At 42.4% G+C, this 24,080-nt stretch overlaps 1 protein-coding gene across 1 annotated transcript in view; it reads left to right on the top strand.

Annotated features, from left to right (window-relative positions):
• Positions 1-3,050: 3,050 nt before the first annotated feature.
• Positions 3,051-24,080, top strand: part of LOC119809548 (cadherin-6) — a 132,737-nt gene continuing 111,707 nt past the window's right edge. Inside the window, exon 1 of the mRNA XM_038322428.1 lies at positions 3,051-3,172. The gene's annotated coding sequence lies outside the window, so the exon portion shown is untranslated. The remainder of the gene's footprint in view (positions 3,173-24,080) is intronic.

Below are 24,080 nucleotides of genomic sequence, written 5' to 3' on the forward strand. Positions count from 1 at the left end.
CACACACTCACACACACACACACACACACACACACACACACACACACACTAACCCTAGTCATGGTCTCTGAAGGAGAATCTTCTTTTTTTTTAACTGAAACTTTACCACAAAAAGGTGAGAGAGGTAAGGCAACATTGGCTGCCATGTACATATAAAACAATGACATGCCCTGGAACTATTTCAAGGTCACCAACCTACTAAAGAAAACAGGTAAGCTCTCATAACTTGTCTTCCCCACATCCAAGGATACGCCTTAAGTGTGTCTGTTTATGTTGGTCCTAGAAAACCCAGGGCAGCCTTCATGAATGTGCCCTCTACTCCCTTTCCAGTTCCAGTTCACTAACCATCCTTGGAGGAGCCTGACCAATTGAAGCTATTCTCAATAAGCTAAATGAGGAGGATAGACAAAAGAGAAAAACTTGTCTCACCTTTCTAGCAGGGAAGCTTCTGGACTAAGCCATGGGTGGTGCTGTTTGTCTCGTGGACTGAAAGGCAGAGGGGGCAAGTGCGAAGAAGGACGAAGCAACAGCAGAAGGGAAGGAGGGCAAATAACTCGAAGCAGAAGGCTCATGCCTCCTCAACACCTGCATCTAGGCCTTTCCAGAGACCCTACAGAGTTGCCCTCTTGGGCTCATTACAAAACCCCGTGTGACGATAAGGATTGCCACATTAGTTCAGCACTTTCTGAATGAAGTTGATGACTTGTCAAGGTGTCCCAGGGTGCCAAAGAGCAACTTAGAGCAGGACTTAGCAGCAATGCGAAATGCTCTGTCCACTGCTTCACCTCTGAAAGAAGGATGAAATAATCCTGGGTATTTTTATCAATATCATAATTGAACATTAATAGTTCGTTGTGGTAAATGTCAGTAGGAAGTTCCAAGAATCACATAAAGTCCTTTAGTGTAATATCCTGGGGTTACAAACTCTTTAAAGTCACTTAATGCTGCCACATGAAACTGCTCGGGAGCAAGCTGATTGTCCACTCTTAATAAAATGAGGTTGTTTTAACCACCCTTAATGTGTAGCTAATGGAGTTTGAAGGGTAATACATCAAAAATAATTAAGAGATTTCCTTTGTGAGATATTAACTGGTTCGATGGATAGAAAATCTCCCTCACTAACACCCTTCCTATAGCATAAAATCAGTTAATTTATACATCTGTCTGCTAGAGGCACTCTTACACAATGTGTTTTTATTAACATACTTGCATATGTTCCCTTATTTTGTCACACATGCTACTAAATCATATATGCATACATACTTTGTGGACACCCCAGTTGGCATATATACATCCAGGATTTTCATCTCTTATTTTTGCTAGCTTTATTACCTTAGGCACAGTTCTGAACCTCTTCTGTGTCTTTATCAACCTATCTCCTCTGTCTTTTTCGACAGAAAAAAAAATCACATCCTATTGAAAACAGAATCACATCAAATGGGCTCTAAGAATAATTTGGGAGCTGTAAAGGACTATACAGATGTACCAAGGTGGTCTTTCAAATTAAGAGGCATGCAACCTGAGGGGTGAGTGTATGTGAAGCAGCTGTCAGCTCCCTTCGCCCTGCTCCACTGCAGTTCAAATGGCCACATGAAGGGAACATGTTCAGCCTCCTGTCCGTAAACCGAAAGCAGCTCTCCTTCACAGGGATGTCTTTTCAAGTCTTTCTACCATCCATGTGCAGAACATCTGTGCTAAGACCATGCAACATACAACTCTTTGAAGCACCGGCTGCCTGGAAGAAACACTTTGATTTGGGCTTCATTAAAACGCCTGAACTTCTATTAAGGACACAAAAGATTTTCTAGTAAGAGCTCTCTTGGGAAGAAGACCAACCTCTAGCTAGTTAAATCACTCGGAAGCCAAGTGGCTGGAATGTCTTTAGAGCACTAGGCAAAGAAAATCTTGTTGAGAGCTTGTAGCAATGCACAAACAGCTGGCTTGGGATGTGACTGACCCAGGGTGAAGCCATTGTGGTAATTAAATTTAATTTTCTTAATCCAACAGTGCCTGGCTGCAACATGTCTGCATCTTCTAGGCAGAAAAGTCATGATTCCCCTTTAACAATGCTTTGACGTAGCTAAGATTTCTGCAGCTTAGTCCCTTCCTAGTACAAGCCGTTTCTTGGCAAGTATAAGGCTAGCCGTTCAAGATAGCTATGTGTACCGAGGAGTTTAGCATAGACATTATCTTACTTCAGGAACTTCCCAGAAAGATCTCACAACATTAAATGAGTTTTAAATACCAACATACACTCTAATCTGTAAGTACAGTGTATCCTGGTATCACCTTATTTAGAATGATGGACCATCCATGAAGACATTGGTGAGACTGAGGGGTTTGGATTTGAACCGTTTCTCCACTCTCGGGGGGGGCATATGGCTTCGTGCTATAGCACTCTGGAATTATCCTCTCCAAAACAGCACCAGAGCTCCCGAAGCTACAAAAAAAAAAAAAAAAAAAAAAAAAAAAAAAAAAAAAAAAAAAAATCCGTGTGTTCTTGAGATGAGAGAAGCAAAGACATTCATGAATCTGGCTGCTGTAAAGAACAGCCCTTGGTATTGTTACCTCTGGAGACCAGGGTTATTTTATTCGCGTGCATGTTGTGCGTGCTCTCTCCCCAAACTGGCCCACAGCGCCACGAGGTACCGTGTCCCCGGGAATCTTAATTGCCTGGTCTATTAGAAAAGAACATCCGACCATTGCTGGTAATTGAACACGGTGCATTTTGATAGCATAAAAGAAAGATCAGATAGAGTCACACAAGTTCTCAGTATGTCTTAAGCCGTCCCCCACCCATCCCCAACCCCCACCCCCCAAAAAATATAAGAAAAAAGAGGAAGGGAAAGCCTGGGGCTGCAGGAGTGTTCCAGAGAGCGAACTGCTCCGGACTTCAAACACTGGGAGTCATTCTGTCAAGGGGAGGGGGCGGGCGGGGGCAGGCACTGGGCCTCTGTAACAAAGTCCTCCTCTCTTTGCTCCCTCCCACTTCATTCACTTGCAAATCAGTGTGTGCCCACAAGAGCCAGCTCTCCCAAGCCATAACCTTCCCAGCCCGAGAGCTGCAGTTCCAGCCACAGCAGCAAGAAGCACAGAGCCGGCAACCGTGGCGGAGGCAGGAGCATCCTGGGCTAGTTGCAGGGTGTCCCCAGGATCCGGAAGGCGAACAGAGGTAGGTTCGGTTTCTATTGGTAATGCCGGAGCTGGTGCGTGCGTTTTCTCCCTTTCTTTCCTTCTCTTTCTTCTTTATATATACATAGCTTTAATTCTGTAGTGTTGATGGAAGCCAATCAGGGAAAGAGAGCGGTCCTCAGCGCCGGGTGTATGCTGTGAGCAGAGTTAGGAGGGATGCTCAGCCGCGAGCTGGAGTGCAGGCGGGCGCGCTGGTCGGGCTGCGTTGGTGGCGCTGCTGCCCCTGCTCAGGACCGGCGCCGCTTCCCGGGGAGCCTGGGCGCCGCTCCTCCGCCGCCTGGTAAGACCGAGCCGCCTAGGGGTTTGTCGGGGGGTGTCTGGGAACAGTGCGGACTAGAGGAAGCTGCGACGTCCTCTCGGTGGGGCTGGCAGAGGCGGCCTGCTGAGCGAGCTCCAGCTTTGCAAAGTTGGCTGGTCAATTACCAAGGGCGCTAGTGCGTGCAGGAGCGGTGGAACCGTTTGGGGATTGATTTATTTCCACCTACCCAACAATACAAGGGTCTGTGTGTTGTCTGCTTGGGCTGAGTTACGTTCTTTGGCTTTGAGGGTAACGCAGAAATTAATTCAGGTAGTCTGAAAAGTCTGGAATGCTCCCAATAAGGAAAACTTACAGAGATGGTTTGGCTGGGAGAGTAAGCTAAAGAAAACTGTTAGCTTGCATGTTCGGAGCAATGCCTGCAGGCTTCTATAGGACAGAAATGCTTAGGTTGCAAGGCAAGTCCGATACTGGACTTCGAAAATGGATCACACTGTCCAGGGAAAAGTCATATGGAGACGCCGCTCGCGGATGCTCTTCCATGGCTGCACACACACGCACACGCACACACGCACACACGCACTCACACACGTCTGGGAGAGAATGCCTTTCTCCGACTGTTTGGAGATCAGACCTTGGTGCGCTTGATTTTAAGTGTCAAATCAAGAGCGGAGTTCCCGCCGCGTTACTGTGAAATTTAATGAAGGCGGTTATAGCAGCGTCCTACACTGCAGCAAAGCCAGGGTCACTTCCTCGGTAGTTATTCTCCTGCCAAGAGTTACAGTCCATCTCGAGATGGGAGATGCTGGCGAGGTCAACGTGGTACTGAGAAATGTTGTCGCTGCTGCAATAAAATCCATATTTTATGGGACGCTACTTGCAGGTCTCTGTGTTTGCAAGGGGCTGGCCGCCTAACTCAACCGCTACCGAGAACATTCAAGAACCAAGAAGTTTAATCATGTGGAACATCCACACATTTCCCTCTCCCACTCGTTTTCCCCCCTATGATGACACTTTCTTACGACAGTCACTGCAAGCTGTATCAGTCTGCGTCTCTTCACTTTCACTTGCTGAAGTCACACGCTGTGGACCAGAAAAGATATTTCCTTTGACAGTGTGCCTGGGGTGGGAGACGGATGTTAACTGTGAGCTTTCCTGGTGGTTAATAATTCAGGGGTTGCAGACCCCTCCTACGACGCTAACGGAGCCAGAGAGACCTGGCTAGTTAACCGTCAGCTCCTCAGGGAATGAGTAACAGCCTTGTGAAGGATTGCCAAAGCTGGCTTATTTTCCTTCTTGCCGACAGTTTTACCTGACAATGGAAAACCCTCAGGATTCTTTCTGCTTTGGGGAGAGTGCGGGGTGGGGGGGAGGGGGGATGGACAAATGCCTCCCCCTCTAGTTTGAGCACAGTCTTTTGTGTGTGAACATTTGCATGTGACTCTGTGTTGGCATTCTGGAGAATCCAAAAGCCAGTTGGAAAGGCGATATGATAAAGTGAATATCTTCATGATGTCATGAAGGGGGCAAAGTGCATGCCAGGTGCCATATTTTCAATGCAGCAAAAGAAACTTAGAAATCCAACAGAGAACTGTGCCTCACCCCCCTTTTCTCTCCAGTATGTTCTAATTATCCAAGTGTTGGGGTGAAATAAAGAGTAGACCTTTTCCTCCCTGGTCTCATGGCTTGTGCCATCCTTTGGAAGCAGAGGAAGTGATTAGTTTCTTCAACAAATACACATACATTGCCGAGAGAAAAATGCAATGATGTAACTCCACTGTATTTGTCCACAATTATCTTTCCCTGCCATTAGGAGGAAGTGACAGTCTGGTGTCTCCAGGGGGATTTCCAGTCTCTCTCCTGGTTGGTTTTTATGCCAATTTATTGCAATTACATTTCTCAGTGCTAACTCTGCAAAGACAGTATGTGGAGCGAAAGCATTTTCTCTCAAGTTGTCGACTATCCAAACACCTGTGCCTTACCTCCCACAACCGCCACTTCCACCAGCTTTGCGAGGACAAACTTGCCGTGAAGCATCCTCTTCTCTAGGGGACCAAAGTGCCCTGCAGAATGCCTGAGACACTGGTCAGCAGCTGGCATTTCTAAAAATCACATTGTGAGGGATCACATGCCCCTTTTCTGAAGCAACAAGTTAGAACAGTGGCTTTGGCAGGTCTCATTAGTGGTAATGGGATGGCTGCCCCATCCAAGGATAGAAACAGAGATAAATAGTGGAAAGCACCCACCTTCCTTGGGAATTTCTGTGTGGGCTCCCTTTCTGGCTCTACCTGCTTTGTAGTCGGGGATGGCAATATATTATTAGGGCTTCATATTTCCGGCTACCGCAACTGTCCTGTTTAATTGGTAGGGACCTATAGTGGACCACTCCGGGCCTCTGCCATGCAGTTCAATTGCAACACAGGTCTTGCTGTGATAATAAGATCCTGTCTGCTTTTTCTTCATAGATGTTCACATTTTCCGAGCAGAATCTTAATACTTGTCTCAGATCAAAACCATTGTCTGCCATTTCCATAGTGCCCTTCATTTAAGGGACTTCTGACATATTTTCATAATTTTCTAAGTATGTAGACCTTTGGTCTTCTTCAAAAGTCTACATATGGTTCCAAATCAAAGCAATGGCCAATTAATCATGAGCGTACCACTATCAAAATCATACAAGAGTTTCCTTATATATCTTCCGAGAATCTTGTCAAGGCTCTGCTTCCTAAATGCCATCTTACCAACTACTAAGAAGAAGCTTATAGTTATGATAATTCCAACTAGTAAAGACTCTTGCCTCTAAGAAATGTTTGAAGAAAACAAAGGCTGCTAACTTTGTGCTGAAAAGGAGGTATCTGACGGTAAGAAGTTCCCATTCGAATAAGCATAAGTGCCAAGGCAGTTAAGATGCACACGTTGCCCTTGTTCTGATTGTTATGTGTCATAACTGTTCTCTAGGTTCTAGGTAACCTCTTTTGGAAAAATATTTATTACATCTTTTTCTTTTATTTGCATGCGCATGCACATGCCATGGCACCTGTGTGGAACCCAGACAACTTGCAGGAGTAGGTTCTCTGCTTCCACCATGTGGATTTCCAGGATCAAACCCAAGTCATGAGGCTTGGCAGCAAGTGCCTTTACCCACTGAGCCGTCTCACCATCCCTAGATAACCTTCCCCTTTAAAAGCTCCACCTGGAACCCGGAGTAAGATAAGTTCCGGAGAGTGAATCAGCCTTTTCTGCTGACAATCTTCAGCTTTTGACTTCCAATGGAAAATTCGGCTCTGAAGTTTGAAATGTGCTGCAAATGAGATAATACCCTGCAGAAGCCAGTGGCCTTGTCCCTGCTTAGTCACCGCAGCCATTCACCAGGGTCCATCAGAGTTAGGGTCTCATTTATAAAATAACAGGCAATGACTCAGTCTAAATTGCATTTTTCATTCTGTCCGGGCCTACCCAGTGTCTACTGAGCCTACCTCATTTGATTCACAAAAAGGTGAGGATGTAGATAATCAAATTCCACTTATTCCTGAATAGTGTTTCCTTAATACAAAGATTCAAGAACATTATGGAAGTTGCAGAAAAAAAAATTAAAAGAAAGTTAAACATGCATGCACACAGGGGAGAAAGGAAGAGAAATGGGGAGGGAGAGAGATGGGGGAGGTAAAGAGAGAGGGAGAGAGAGAGGGAGAGTGGACAGGGAGAGGGGGAGAGAGCCCATTAGTGAAAATGTTCTACAAACCAGGGAAGAAATGCAGAAATATAGGTTGATCTTGTTTTCCATAGGAATATCTATCTTAACTTTAAGATAAATGGAAGATTTGGACACATTCTTGGATATCAACCATAATGCTTTTGTTTGAACTTGCTCTTGTAAAAATGAATTTGCCTATAGTTTTAAAAGTTCCTCTTTTGGGTAAAGGCTCCTATTTTCAAAGCAGTCCTTTGAGAAACTTCAGATTTTCCCTATTGAACTAGGTGAATATAGTCCTTGGATCCCTATTAGCCCCAGAGTAGGAACTGAAGGAGCCTGAGAGAACCTGTAAGTACTCTTTCAGAAAGTTGGTTCACTTACGAGATGAGAAACAGTCAGATTGGTTAAGCCAAAAACAGTTTGGCCCAAGGGAAGCAACTTCAGCCAGTAGTCTAACTGTTCAAGACTAGACTGTTCAGGGAACTTCCAAGCCTTAGCCTTCCAGTAAAAACACCTGCTGTATGATGATTACTTGGAGAACACCTTCATAAACCTTCCCCAGATGTGAGTGCACCTTCATAAACATTCCCCAGATGTGAGTGCAGGGGGCTGTGTCTCCCATCCACACAGACTTCTATAATCATTCCATCTCGTCTCATTATTATCTTAGCATGAACACTGTTGAGTACCCAATTTCTCTAGCAGTCAGACCACCTTTCTGAGATTTATAAAAAGAGTTTAAGTCACAATGCTACTATTAAAATTTGATTTTGCAATATTTGGCAGCTTCTACCAGGTCGAAAGCTTCTACCAGGAGATACACAGTGTTCTCATGGAAGAGAGCAAGTTTTGAAGATGAAGATCATAATGTTAGCTTGCCATGGGGTCTAATCTTTCTTCACAGCTCATCACTTGAGAGTATACCGTGTCTTTCTATAATTTCCTAAATAAGTAGGTCTGACCAAAGATGGTCAAGAAACCTAATAAGTCACAGTAATGAAAACCGGCAACAAGAAAAGTTAAGCTGAGGACATGGCCGAGACAGAAACCGAAAGAGACAAATTCCACGTCCCTTAGAACACAAGAATCAAAACAGAATAAAACGTGCCTGTTTCACATGGGCGCTCTCTCTTCCTCATAAGCAGGGTACTTCAAGCTCAATTGCACCCTTAGCGTGTTCATACACACTGCTGGTCTCACCTCTGGAATGTAAACCTGAAAATCAGCCTTTGGAAATTACCACCTAAAGAGAGGATCATGGCTTGGCTATAAATTAACCAGATGAGTATTGTTTTAATGTGGTCAGATAGTCATCAGAATCAAGAAAGTGTTTCTTAATACTTTAAAGACTAGCACTTCCTTTCCTCATCTCTTTCTTATCATACAAGTCAAACAGGTGGCTCTGTCTTCTTTGGAGGCCTGCAAGCCAGGTATAAAATAGTGACTTAGACAAAAACCAACCAAACAAACAAACAAAACGATTTGTACGGTAGAGTGAATGAAAGATAGACCTACCGAGGTAGCTCCCCCAACACCGACACACTTGGTATGGAAGACTTTTAAACCTACAGTACTGTTATTTATACATATAAGGAAGAGGATTTAAACACATACACAGAGAGAGAGAGAGGTTCAGAGTTTTTATTTATTTATTTTATGTATCTGAATGTTTTGTCTGTGTGTATGTATATACAATGCATGCATGCCTGCTGCCTGAAGAGGGCAAAACTGGGGTTGCAGATGGCTGTGAGTGGCCATGTGGGCCTGAATTCAGGTTCTCTGCCACAGTAGCAAATGCTCTTTAACTATTGAACCATCTCTTCAGCTACTGAGTTAAGAATTTGTATATGTCTAAATAATAATAATGACAAACTAAGCTTTACTGAACTTTCCTATAAAGTCATGCAATGTCGTAAGCATTTTACTCTGGTTTTGTTGGTTTGGTGAGTTGATTTTTGTTTGTTTGTTTGTTTGTTTGTTTTGAGACAGAATGTCACTCTGTAGCCCAGGTTACACTGGAATCCATTATGTAGACCAGAATGGTTCACAGCCCAACTCAGCCTAGCTTACGCTTACAGTTACAGGCAGGAGCCAGCATGTTTGGGGGCTTTTGTTCTGTTTGTTTTGCCTGCGTGCGTGTGTGTAACACATGCATGCCTGGTGCCTGCAGAGGGCAAATAAAGCATCAGAACCCCTGGAACTGGAGTTTAAACCTAGGGCCTTATATACTCTAGGCAGGCCCACCACCGAGACAGCTCCCCAGTTTTATGTGCACTTTGCATCATAACAATCATGCCGTAAATCAAAGGGGAAATCTAATGTGTGTTTCCTCTTTACTTAGCCCTTCCTTCATTTGAATTTCCAGGGAATTTCCCTTTGAGCCAAGCACTTAATGAATGTGCTGTTAGCAAACACTTGCGATATCTTAGAAGTGCAAGTGTGACTCTCTCTCTCTCTCTGAGAAACACTGAGCAGCAGAGGGCATGGGAATGATTTGATTATTTTGACCAGAGGAAGGCAAAGTTTAAGGCTAAGGAAAATGTTTCTAGGTTACTCGATTTTTCGATTGCATTTGTAATCACACATTTTAGCTTCTAAACAGCGAAAATCATATGTGGGCTATTCGTCTGAGCATCATTATCATCTCCTAATATGAGAGATAGTTTCATTGATGGAGGAAGCACTTTGAGAAAGTAGCTAAAACTGAAACCATTCGTTTCACTGATGGCAAGGAACAACCTAACTTCATAGTAAGTACCTCTAAGTACATCAGTCCCGAATCATAACAGTAACAATCCAGTATGCCCAAGGCAATTGGGATGCTGAATCAGAGTGTATTTATAGAACTGGGATGGTCACTTGGTCAGGAAAGTGCTTGCTGTACACCCATGAGGACCCGTGTTCAATCTCCAGCATCAGCATCCATATAAAAAGCCATGCAGGATCTGGACTATGATCCCAGCACTGGGGAGGAGACAATCCAATCCCTAGATCTCACTGGCCAGCCAACAGAGCCTAATCAGAAAGGCCCAGATCCCAGATCCCAGTGAACAGACACAGTAATGACATCCAAGGCTGCCCTCCACTCTCTCATGTACTCACACTGATAGGATGGATTTATATCCTTCCCTATATGATAAATAAAAGAAGTTGTTTGCTTCTTGTAAAACCACAATTTTATTACTTTATTACTATCAGTATATAGAATCTGTTCTGAATAACTTTAGCATGAGTGAGGGGGCAGGTCTTGTATAGCCCTGGACCCCAAATCCCCATGTATCGAAGGACTGCCTTGAACTCCTTTTCCTCCTGCCTCTACTTCCCAAGTGACAGGATTATGGAAGCCATGCACCATAAGGCCTGGCTCTGAATGGATTCTTTTCAAAGTAAAATTTCATACGCATATGCACACAAATCCTAAAAAAGCAAAGGAAGGAAAAAGTAGCGAGAGAGGGAGGAAGAGGCTCTCAACACCACGGTCACTGCGTGACAGAAGGGTCACCATTCTCCTTTGTTCTCCCTATCGCCACTCTTAAAACATCATGTAGTGCATCCAGCCTCCAAAGAAAGTTTGATAATGAGACATATAATCAGATAATGTGTGTCATGAGAAGGTTCTCAGAGACTTCATCCCATACCAACCATTTGCATATGAGATAACTGATAAGCAAGGAGCTGCAGTGTGACTTATCTGTGGTTGTACTACATTCATTTTGTTCTTTAATCTCTCTCTTCTATAACTTGATATCTAGTCACTGGATGTCATTGCTCTTTGTCATTTCTACTTAATTCTTGCATTAAAAATTAAAGAGGAAATACAGCTACAGTATTGTTGTTTGTATTCCATGGTGTTGCAGGCTTGACAACGAACCGATAAGAATAGAGAAAAAGGCTTCTTCTAGATTTCTGTGTTTCCACATTTTTTAAACTTCTATTGCAAAGAAAACTCTTAATATCTCCTTCAAAATTTTGTTCCTGGTTGGGTGTTGGCGGTGCACTTTGAGACTTGGTTTGTGTGTAAGAACCTGATGACAGTTTTGAATGATCCTTATCCAAATAAATGACTCTTCCAGATATTCAAAGTCAAGAGTTCATCCTTCAAAAGTAAATTTACTGGTTAGTGATTAGATATGAAAATTAATGGCAACATTTTCTGTGTTTCATAAACCTTCATTTATTCTATATTAAAAGCCCAGACAATGACCTTGCTTTGAAGTTAGAATGTCAGTTCTTTCACGAGAGTATATGTATGGATAAATTATGCTGGGTTTTACCTTGGCAAGATTAAAATCTGGCAAGCAACTCAATGTCAACTCTTCCCCCTTTTAAAAAATAAAACTGTTAATGTTCCATGAAATCCAAAAGCCTTATGACCAATGGGTTGTATAATGAATGTCTTCATATTGAAAAATGAGGCCTCATTCACTTCCTTCTTATATGGATGAGCAAAAAAACAAAGGCAACTTGTAATTATAGAAGAGGCAAAAAAGGCAAACTATACAAAACCACTGGACCAACAGGTATCCTTGGGTCCTGTAATTACAACATACATGGGAATATAGCTCAGTGGTAGAACACTTGTCTAGCACGAACAAAACCTTAGGTTCAAGCTCTAGTCTCAAAAAAATAAGCCCTATAGATATTAATTCTAATATTTAGAACCAAAGTGATCTTTGACTATATAAACATGTCCTCTAAAAATATACTTTTCCAAGATGATGGCCAGAATGTGTCATAAACAATTAATTTCTCCACTTGATTGTATAATGGATTATTTAGCAAGCAATGACAAATTTTAAATTTATATCTAATCTAATACGCAAGAACAAACACAGCTCATCTTAACCAAACAAATAATAAAAGGGATGCATTTCTCCATAAAAATAAACTTCATATTCTTATGGACAAACAAAAAATCTCTAAAATGTTGATTTGTATTTTAATGTATGCATTTTTACTTTTAGAAGTGATAGTTCTCTCAGGTATAATATAGCTTTCATCCATGAAAGCAAGTGTATCATGCTTTTAACTGCAAGAATAAAAATGAATTTTATTAATCTATCATCCACCTTGTAGAATGTTTAAAGCTGTTCAATTTCACATTCAAATGAAATATTCTGAGATCTCCTTAGCAACATGTACTAATTCAACACTGATCAGAGCAGTGTGTGGCCAGACTAAGAAATCACCAATGCAAAATGACAGAGCTCACCATGACTACTACGTCGCTGATGAAGCCTAATGTGGACCACATCAAGCTACTGTATCTCCTAGCAATTATCCTCAAATTAAGCTGCTTGCTTAAAAGTACCTAGTTGGGATTTTGCCAGTGTTTCATAAAGAATTAATTCTACAGGGGAACCTTTTGATACCTCCAGTCCTTTTATCAAAACAAGAGATGTTTGGAGCAGGCCCTGATTAACTAGCTGGAGGAAGTAGGATCACTGGCAGCTACTGTCCTCAAGAAAAAGACGTTCTACTCCATCGCCCCCACATGCCAGAGTACCAGCTGGGCAGCACGCCCTACCTCCATAGAAAGCAAAGTGGCCAACCCGTCAGCTGGCTTTGAAGGAAATGCAAACATGCCAGACACATCTCCAGGGCCTGCATTTGACATTTTCATACCATATGTCTTAATTGTGTTTCCCCTCCGCCAATTCCCCCCAAGATCCTCCCCACCTTCCGACTCATCTAACTTTGTCTTTATGTTCTTCCTCTCTCTCTTTAGAAAACAGACACAAACAAAAACAAGAAGCACATGAGCAAATAGACACTTCAAAAACTCAAAAAGGAAATTCAAAACAAATGAAAGACAAAAAAAAAAAAACAACATGCGTAAACAAAGCAAAATGAAACAAAGAGTTTACAAAATACCATTGAGTTTGCTTTGTGTTGACCAGTTTTTCCTAGGGAAGGGACCTCCCCTGAGGTGTGGTTAATGGTACGTACCCAGTGACCATCCTTTGGAGAAAACTGATTTCCCCTTTGCCAGTGGGTATCAACTGTGGATACTATACTCCTAAATATCTCTAGAAGGATCACTGTGGTTTATAAAACAAACAGACAAATAAAAATCTCCCCATCGTTTGAATGGAATTTAAATGGACATATGCTTTTTTGTCCTGAAAAATAATAAAATCATTTCAGAGGTGGCCACAGAAGAGTACCCGGCAGGGCAGTGTGCAGCATGGATGCTGATGATTAAAATGGCCACTTTCACCCCAAACAGGGTACTAAATGGGTGCAGTGACTTTATTTAAATATGGGAGGTTAATAAAATTCTCCCAAGTAGCTAAATCCAATACGATCTAATGAAAGAGATGATGGACACAAAGAGAAGAAATTATTGAAAAGTGGGGTTAGATTGACGGGGAACTCTGGAGCCAACGGTGGATTCTCACACTGATGTTCTGAACGCTTCCCAGTTTGTCACTACACTAAAATGGAACTTGTAAATGACTTACTCTCTTACTTCTTTCTTGTATCCTCATCTTTTCATCATGGTTGATTAGAATTACCAGTCGCCAAAGACAAGGGCCAAAGTTTCCCGATTTAATAATTAAAAATCTGTGTGCTAACGTCCACGATGTTACAAAAAAGAACTTTAAAGCCAGGAGTGAAATTTGGACTGTGTTACGCTCAACAATTCAGAGAAGCAGCCACGAGGTTCTGCATGCTAAGGAGATGCTGTGCTTGTCGCATACTTTCCAATTTAGGTTCCATCTGATTGACAAGTGTTCCTCAGGATGATATTCAGCCTAGAGTTTTGGGGAAATTCATTATTTGACTCTTTCCACAGCAAAAGCCCTTCTGATACAAATAGAAAATGCTTTATGGAATAGATAAATCTAGGTTGGGGGGGAAATGAGAAAATGGCTTTGAAATATTGCTCTCCAGTCACAAGATCAGAGTTTTAGAATGACGGCAGCACAAGTGACCGAGCACAGCATACAGGCTCAGGAAGAACTGCCTGATGGGTGAAAAGCACCCGCCAATTACAAACAGTTCTCTCAAAGAAACATTTTCTTGATTTATTTTCTTTCATCTCATTCATGCTAGTGAAAATATAATTTTTCGAGCCTGTGCTGATGACTTAATTTTTAATAACTGACTAATTTAAAGGAAGTCTATATCAAAGGGAACTCTGTCAATGGTGTCCAGAGAGCCAGAGGGCTTGGGGTTAACAGGCTGCGAGTCTTCGAAACGGAGCTGCCCGACCCTCTCCTCCTCCAGGCAGACTTCTTGCTAAAGTTGGTCGTAAGCATCGTAGCCTGGAGACTGATTAACAATTTATGCTTTCCTAAGCAGATTACAGAGTCTGACAATTTGATTTCTTTAATTCTTAATTTGTGTTTGGAGACAGAACATACTTCGAGGTTTATGCTTTTCATATATTGTATTTTAAGAAGCCAAACCTAATCTAAACGTTGTCCTCCTGAGAATTTTTCCCTTTACAGTTTTAGTATCCACGTGTAGACTCTTTTTCCCCCTCTCATAACTAAGACAACTGCTTTCTTGCTTGGTGGGTACATGACTTTTTTCACTTCTTGTTGAAATGATCCAATGTGTTTCCTCTTCTTAGGAAGAAAGACGATAGGAGGGAACAAAGAAACATAATAACTAAAATGTGTCACTCAGAGAGCATTCACACCACTTTAGACATATTCTAAAGATCATTCTAAAAATGTAAATTCAGTCTTCTCAACAAGACCCTGAAGTAAATACTGTCAGGCTCCCCTGCTTACAAGACAAAACTGGGAAACAAAGCACTTTTGCTCCTTGTTCCAAAGTCTCACTGCTAGTTCTTAGAAGGTAAAATGTATTCCTCTGCTGTTTTAACTGTACATTATGGCGTCCATTATGCTTAATATGGAAGAATATACTCACATGTATGCATTATGTATTCAAATAATGAGTGGCTGGATAATGAATTGGATAGGTGACAGGCAGTGATGATAAACGCAGGTAGATAGCATTTATGTGTGTATCTCAAATACAGAAGTAATGGGTATACAGATTACACAGACACACACACACACAAAACAATTTATTTCTCATAACTCAGAAACATAGTAAGAAACTTTCTCCTTCCTTCTCACCCCTCAACCCCTCAGTACACTAATCTGTTCTCCTATAAATTAGGTCAACTCATCCTAATCCAAATCCACAGATTTCAACCTCAAGAAAACCATTTTACTTTAGGTCTGGCTCTTCAGTTTAATTTGAATCAATCTTTTAATCGCTTATTGTTGTTCCCAAAAGAAAGCTGGCCAGAGTGTTTGGAAGATTCAGATTCATCATTCATTAGTTAACTCATTCTATAATATTTATCGAGAGCCCCTGTGCCTGGCTCTGGAGAGACCAGCGGAGGTAGTACAACACATATCAGCTATGTAGGAAAAAAGGATTTTATTCCTCACTCTCTGTCCCAGGTCAGCAGTCCATGCTTTCTGTGGAAGGTTTAAGATAGTATGAGTTGTGTTGTTTGTTCTCCCTGCATTTACATCCTAGGAATTTAGAATTAACATTGAGTCTTGAGTGACATTGGCAGTGTTTTTATTTGTTTTTAAGTTTGCCATTTAACATCCTGCCCAGCTTCAAAAATAGTATCACATCCATCTTCACCACCAAAACTCTGATATGTTTTAGGTTTTGACAGGATGTTTCTGAATATTTCATAGTCTTTCTGTCTCTAATCCCTTCAAAAACTATTTAATGAACATCTTTTGTGCAAAGGCTGGTGGCACCATGTACTTTGACATTAGGTTCGTTTAGTAGGTATTTAATAAGACGTAAAAGTCCTTTTTGGGAAATACGTATTAAATAGGCAGAAATTAGGTGGGGAGTGAATGGATCAGTTTGACTTTCAGAGTCAGATGGGGTGGAGACAAAATCTCACTATGCAATTCGGGCTGACCTGGTACTAAATATACAGCATGGGCTTGCATAGAACGCACCATCATCCTCCTGCCTCAGCCTTTTGACTGCTGGGATTACAATGTGGCTCACCACACCTGGCTAGAACTGGGTCTTTCAGTCATGGAAGGGATAGGATGACCATTGCTAAATGTGAAGCTGAATATGTTGGACACAACTTGGTGCATGTTCAGCTGGAACCACTGGTACAGATGTCCTAATTGCTGACTCCCCGGCGTCCTCACTCATCCTCATTTAGTTAGATATTTTGCCAGAGAAAAGGCCATGAATCTGTTTCTTCTCAGGGCGTCTGGTCCCCTCCTCCCTCCTATTTATTTCTCGCTGCAAGATCATGTCATAGCCCATCCTTAATCTCAGTGCAGCAGTCACGACCCCTTCCCAGAAGTCTCTGCCGGCCCACCTCAGTCTCACCTACTGCATCCTGAGAACGAGGCTGCCGAGACGTGTTTCAAGTTCTTAAGATCTAGCAGTGATTTTGACAAATAGAGAGAACTCATTAAACGTTGGTTGAAAGGACAAATGGAAACTACTCATTATGGAACTTTGGGCTACATTTATATACTTCTACATTATTCATGTTGGATGTTAGCTTCTTTTCTAGTAATCTGATTTCTTTCAGATGCATTGAGAGGCGGGTCCATACCAGTCTCCAGAACTGTCTATAGAGGCCCTCAATAGGTTAGGAATCTCCCTCCCAGCCACCCCCATCTCTGTCCCTCCTACTCCCTTCCCTCTCTCTCTTCCCTATCTTGGTGCCTTTGACCAAATATCTGAAAAACAGTTACGGATCCTAACTGAAGCACCTAGTAACAGAGTAACTGAACATCTCAGCTGGAAGTTGGTATTTTGTTGGTCATCTACATTAAGGTGTAAAGCTGTTACAGTTCTCCATTTCTGTGCTCAAGTTTGAAACTGGTTATATGGTTTTTCTCATAAGCAGAGACGAGCTTGATAAACCTTGGTTATCTTTGGGTTTATTATCTACCTGTAGTCATACATCAAACCAAATCTGCAGAGGAATCTGTGGGAGACTCTTGTGTATGTGTCTTGTGAACATGATCATTTTTTCTTCCAATTCCTACCTTCCAGATGTTTCTTGAAGTTCTATAGGACGTCAAATATCAGATTCTGTATACTTTGCTGTGATCTTGGATGTAGCTGTACAAAAGAGGCAGAATTAGACTTGGCTGGTTGTGTAATTCTGTTTTGTTCCTTAAGTGGCGGTCAATGCACAGAACAAGAACCTCATGGATATTGCTTGGCAGTGAATACACAGCTCAGCCCAGCTCCATCTCAACATGTCAAATGTCTCATAAGGTTACAAGACGAAGGGAATAAGATTTGGATGGTATTTTTTTCTTTATACTTCTGTTAAATGTGCTGTCCATCAACTTGAAGGCAAAGGGACATAAACAATTTTAAATGTACTAAACATTGAAGCAGAAATTAGTTTATTTTATATCCACAGATTTCCTGGACTAAATTAGGTACTATGTTCCCTTCAAGAAAATATTTCAATTGTATTTGACAATTGTGGAAAAATGTAACTCTCAAAAAAAAAAAAAAAGCCATAAAAACCTTGTTGCGGAGGCATTGGGTCAGCTCTCCCTGGTGCTGTTTTTTGCCTTTTCACCTTTCCGTTGATTGACACTTGCAATTAGTAGTGTTTCTTATTAGCACAAGTGATATAAACCAGTTTAGTGAACTCTTCTCCCACACCTCACCTCTCAACTTCAGAAAAATAAGGGGATTAAAGGACTTGCGGAAGTGACTAAGTCAATGGAAGTAAAGAGAGGTAAATACCACCATTAACAGGGAAGGCACCAGAAAAGAGAACTAACGCATGCCCAGCATCTGAAGATCTGATCATTGCCAGTCCCTTGGGCTCCGTGTTTTCAGCCTGTGTATTAGGATGATGTGAGCCCTGGCAAAAAGAAAATTTTGTCTCAAACTTAAGAATAAGTAAAATGATGATTTTGCACAAGAAAGAGTCCGAGAGAGGTAGGCTCCAAGATGAGCGGCAGAAACAAAAGGCCAGGGTCATTCTGTCTCCATCCTGCCCAAAACAGCATCAAAGTCATCCAACCAATGATTTCCTTCAGGGTTTAAGATGTTTGCCACGGGCAGCTGAAGCTATAAGCTTTCTTATTTCTGTCTAACTGAAGGGATTGAGGGCAGAGAGCCATCTCACAATTAAAGATTAAGGATGGTGCCCCTTGGTCCCATGTGACAGTCACAAGTCAACTACTCCCTAATACAGTATTAATTTCTGAGATGTTTTTGAGGTGCTATTTGGCTTTTGTACTAAAGACTTCACATTTGTAATCAAGTCCTCCATGCATTGTGTACATGAGTATGTGTGTAAAAAGAACACTCTTGAGTAAATCTAGAATTCTATTAGGAGGGAAGAAACAATGAGAAAGGACCGCTGGGTAGCCAACAGCTCCATCTGCCACAGTTTAGACAGAAGCTGCGTTTCTGTATGTGAAAATACAAGCATTATGTAAGGAGGGAATTCAATGGCGGTAGGTTTGACAAACAACGGCTGAAGAGGTAATAAGAACCAGCCCACCTACCCTTTCCAGTGAGTGGGGGTTACCTGCAAACGGCAATTTACAGCAACGCTTTACCATTTGAGTGATCTCTGCCCCTGACTTTTATTTTAGTCAGTGCCTGAAATGGGTTTTTGCTGTGTTTGTTCTGGGAATAGACAGACTAGAAATACATCACTGTCCAAAAAGAAAACATTTTTTTCATCTAGGGATTTGAGGCTTAACTAGCTGGAAGGGAAATATAATTTCAGTTTTTTCTCATAGTCGCATCTAGAAAATAACCTAAAGAGATTCAAAGGACACCCCACCATGTGAGCACTTTCCTTTCTCGGGAGCTTCAGCTTGGGCTTTAACCTTTTCTAGCATGTTCTATAGTTTGTTTTTTTTTCACTGTTTTTTGCCTTGAGCTCTGTTCTAACCACTGAAGCTTTGAGAAACTTTAAAAACAGCACTGGTGCCAGGAGGTGATGGCACACATCTTTGAACCCAGGATTCAGGAGGCAGAGGCAGACAGATCTCTAAGTTCTAGGCCAGTCTGGTCTACAGAGTGAGTTTCCAGGACAGTCAGGGCTACACAAAGACAGAAACCCTATCTCGGGGGGGGGGGGGGGGGGGAGGGGTGAACCACCACCAACAGTATTCTTTTTTTCTTTTCTCTTACTATAAATATCCCAAATTCATCTTAAGATGGCTTTTTTGTTTTACCCTTTGGACTTTTATTTGAAAGAAAAATGAGCTGAAATGTAGATGTTTATCTGAATCTAAATCAAAACACTGTGAGAAATAAGTATAAAATATACAATGAAAGGGTACTGAAATCTGTCCCTCTTTTACTGGGTAATTCTGGGCAGAAGTGGGGTTCTCGGCTTACTTTTTTGCTAACGTGTTTATATGGATGTAATGTATGCCACACAAAAAGGTATTTCTGTAAGGGGTGAGGTAGAAAGAGAAATTTTTTTATCTCGTTTGAATTCCTTGGGGCCATCTCTCTGCAACAATGTGAGTTTGCTTCTGTGCAAATGTAATATAAACAACATGTTCAGATTTCTGTTTTTCAGCAAATTTTATAGCAGACTTAAGAAACTATGCCTATCAACAGTTTTTATTAAATCAAAAGATGAGCTGTTTGTGAAATCTGGAGATGGGGGGCCTCTATACCATAGTACTCTAAAGTTTGTTTCGTGTGACAAAGCAAGTCTCACATGGACTATACACGTGCAGTGACTACCCTACAGATAGGGGCCCTGTATGGTGAGTAGTAACTAAGGCAATGTCGGAAAGAATTTTAGCTTAGTGGGCTAGGAAGGTGGCGCAGTCATTAAGGTGCTTGCCATTGAAGCAGGAAGATGTGAGTTCAAATCCCCCAGAAAACCCGGCAATCCCCATGCTGGTCAAGAAGAGGCAGGGAGATAGCAAAGGCTTACTTGAAAGTCAGTCTAGCCAAATTGGCTAGGTCTAGGTTCAATGAGAGACCTTCTCCATCTCAATAAGGGGGAGGGTGAGTGAGAAAAATACCCAGTGAATGTTAGTCTCCACAAGCACACACACACGCACACACATACTCACACACACACACACACACACACACACACACACACACACACTGTACCTAGTATCTAAGAAATGTTCCTGCCCCAACGTCAGCTGTTTATTTTGCTGCTACTGTGACCATCATTTTTCCCCGAATTTCCAATCAATGTAGAGCATTTTAAAAACCATTTTTTCAGGATTTTAAAAATATTTCACTCCCTGGAGTGCACTGCCACATTTTTTCCTTTTATGTTACAAGTGAAACGTGCCGCCGGGGGGGGGGGGGGGGCGAGATGCCCGCAATTCCACTCCCTGAAATGTGTTTTGGCTGACACAGTCTTGTGCCAAAAGTGGCTGAAATTCAGAACTTCCTCAGAGCATCTTCTGCTCTGTTCCCTGGAAATCTACAAGCCAAGCTGGGCTTCTCACCTGGGCCTGCGGAGGTGTGAACCAACCCCAGCCACCATGATGGAAGAATGCAAAATGCAGATTCTGTTACTGCGCTTGCTGCCTTGGCCCCTGAAGTTCTTGGGCCTGTTTCTCAGGAGAGAGATCACAATGGTGGCATAAAAAGTGCATGGCACTCGCCAGGAGCTGAGCACACACACACACACACACACCATACCACACCAGCTTTAATACCAACAATGTCCCCGGCAAACTGAAGAAAGCGCTATCCTCTAGAAATGAAGACGCTGACCGGCTGGAACTGCTTCTCCAAGCCCTGGATACCCCTTCACTCTGCAGAACTCTTATTTGTCAATATTTCCCCATTCATTCCTTTATGATTTATTCATTCACTTTATTCTTATCTTTAGATACCTGTTGCTTGCTCACTAAGTGTGGGGGGATGGTTTTCGCAATGAACCTAACTTCTCTTCCCTCTACAAGAGCATATGTCTCCAGGTGAAATTCTCAAAAGGAATAAACATTCTGACTGCATTGTCCTCAAATCAGAAAACACAGGAGATAAGGGCTGATGGGTAAGGACGTTGGAACACAAACGGTGGAACTGTAAAACTAACGGTGCAGTGGGCCTATCAGGAAACCTCCCAAAAAACCCGAGATACAAACTTTCAGACATGAGGCAGAGTGCATTCACTGCGAAGGTGAAGGGCCCAAAATTACATCTACATCACCGGTCCACACGCAAGGGAATTAACTGTGGATGTCTCTGTCCCATGGGGATTTCAGTTAGAAAACATTTCCCGCTCAGCTGTGGAGGTGAGGAGCTCGTGAGTGGGAGGGACTCATACCTTGGCAGGGTCAGGAAACCAGGAGAGGGGTTCGAGAAGCAGCTTATAATAAACGCTGCTTAAACAGGTTTATACAGCATGTGAGTGTAAATCTTGTTTCACAGGCTCTAAAAGTCTCTGTTGAAAGCCATTTAGAAGGTTCTTTCCTGTTTTCCTTTTGACTGTTTGTGGCCAGATGCCTCTGGGAGAGGGGGGGTCTACTTTCTGAAGCACTCCTAAATAATGTGGGTTAGAAGTTACCTTTAAAGTTATCTGCTGAATGGCACCTCGCCCTTTGGCATCGCGCCCTCCCCAGCCCTATCTCATTTGCCAATGACTTCCTTCCGGAATCTCCCGAATTCTCTGACACCCGTGCTGACATAACATCCCATCCTGGCAGGCAGCTGCCAATTCTCATTGAAAAATGATTACCGAACACTTCAGCACCAGCTCCCGGGAAGAGCTCCCTCCTCTGCCCAGAGCACGACAGAAACCACCATTGTGTCTCCACATCACGGGCCCAGCCCCCTGCTGTGTACCTCTGCCCCTGTGGCCCTGGTGGGTTTTGGAGCAGCACGAGGAGGAGCAGGCGCTGTTAAAGTCCCCGGGGCCTTGGGGATTAGAAAGCTGCAGAGAAGAATCTTTGCCAAAGGGGAGATGGGGGAGGGGAACCTGGCCAGCAGGCTGGGAAAAAGCCAAAAGCAAAGTGCGGCCAATTCAGAAGGAGGTCATGGGAGCATGTCAAACAACACAGCCGTTCTTGTTTTAAGCATTTTTCGGGATTAAATCCTGCAGGCCATCTTCATACATCCTAAGGAGAACAAAATATCATCTACATACTTTTTAGAGGCATTAATTAAGTTTAGCCCTGACACCGAAGAGTAATGGTCTCTGACCTCAGCCCCAACCTCCAACTGGGGAATTTGGACGAGGCTAATGGCTGTCGCACAATCAGATCTGTGTCACATATTGAATATAGGTCAAAGGATGACTGCTCCCTGCAGAAAACAAAAATAACCTTTCGAAGACACCATTTTATATTAGCATAAGCCCATATGCTCAGGCTCAGAAAGACATTCTGTCGTATCTAAGAGGAAATCACATTGGGAGAAAAGCGCATTTGAAGCCAAGGTATTTGGTGATGCAACTGTACTTCTGTAAGCCTTTATTTACTGTTTGGAAATAAATCTTGACCTGAAATTAATGAAAAACTGTGAGCATATCCTGATAAAATTTTAGAAACTCATATGAATTTGAATTATTCTTTTGGCTTACTATCAAACGTTTAAAACACTAAAAAGGTGGGGGGGGGGGGAGGGCATAGCAATTCTCGTTAGACCCTCCAGGAAATTCAATTGAACTGAATCAAGTCACAGATATGAATGACTAGATTTAATTTCTTTTATCCATTTGATACTGGAGTGCTGCTGTTGAGGTCTCGTATCCCATTTGAGATAAACCAACAAATCTTTGCCACTGTAATTCTCACTGAGTCGCCTCTCAGATGATGAGAACCAACTTTAATATATTTACAACTACTATTATAAGTAGTGTCCTCTCATAGACACCTGTCGGCCACCTAATGATGCCGTGCATATTTCTTTCTTCTTTTTGAAAATACTTAATGAATTTTCAAATCCTTTAAGTGCATAGAATTATATTCTGAGTGAACCACAGTAAGCTGGACTACTAGAAACTCTATCCAACCAGTGCTCCCATCTAGTGGAAAGTTGGAGCCTTGAAATAGCGCATTGCATTTTGCTTGTTTTGACTCCCCATGAGTTTAAAGATGCAGTCCAGAGAGTCGGTTATGTCGCGCTGTATCTACTCAGGGAAGAGAAAATGCAAAACTAAACAGCTTGGCTACAGTTCAGTTCTCCTATGAAAAATAAATGTTGATAGATCCTGTCACTGCTTTGACAGAGACACCTAATAGATTGAAACTCTGATAAAGTGAGGTAAACTGAGAATCTGTGTCTGGTGTGCAGAAGACTCTCATTTATCCCAAAATGGTGGTGTCAGTATTTGCATGTGTAAAGAAAAGGTGTGTGTGTGTGTGTGTGTGTGTGTGTGTGTGTGTGCTGACTCAGTGGCAATTCAGTTTAGGAATCAGCGCCTCATCTGCACACTCACTCTGGGATTGGCTTGACAACATCATCCAAACCCTTCTTCTCCAGGGTCCTTCCTTCTTGAATTATTGTGAAGGTTAAATGAGATTTGAGGTGTGGCCTTCACATTGTTTACAGCTTGTGAGTGAGCCTCAATGTCTCTTAGCCATTTTGATTGCTGTTCCCAGCCTAAACATATGTACAAGAGAAAAAATGTGATTCCCTCAGAGTAGCACATACACTTCAAGAAGACAGAGAGAGGAAGAGAGGGGAGAAAGAGGTGGGATAGAAAGAGGAAGAGGAGAGGACAGAGTGACTTATAGGACAATCAGTCAGCTTTTTCGTAGGCTCAAAGCAGTTCACCTGGTGCAACACTAGGTGAGATGTTCTACAAAGATCTGCAGACTGTATTTCCTGACAGTGCTGGTGTTCAGGAAGACACGGTTGCCACTGTAAAGCAAGAGGGGGCTCTGGCTTCTACAATAGGCAGACAGGGTCCTTACATGTCTCTGAGTGCCACCAGATGGTCTCTCACAATGTCTAAATTACTGGTCCATGCTCACATTCAATACACTT

Source organism: Arvicola amphibius, chromosome 3, assembly GCF_903992535.2.
Source record: "Arvicola amphibius chromosome 3, mArvAmp1.2, whole genome shotgun sequence".
NCBI classification, from domain to species: domain Eukaryota; kingdom Metazoa; phylum Chordata; class Mammalia; order Rodentia; family Cricetidae; genus Arvicola; species Arvicola amphibius.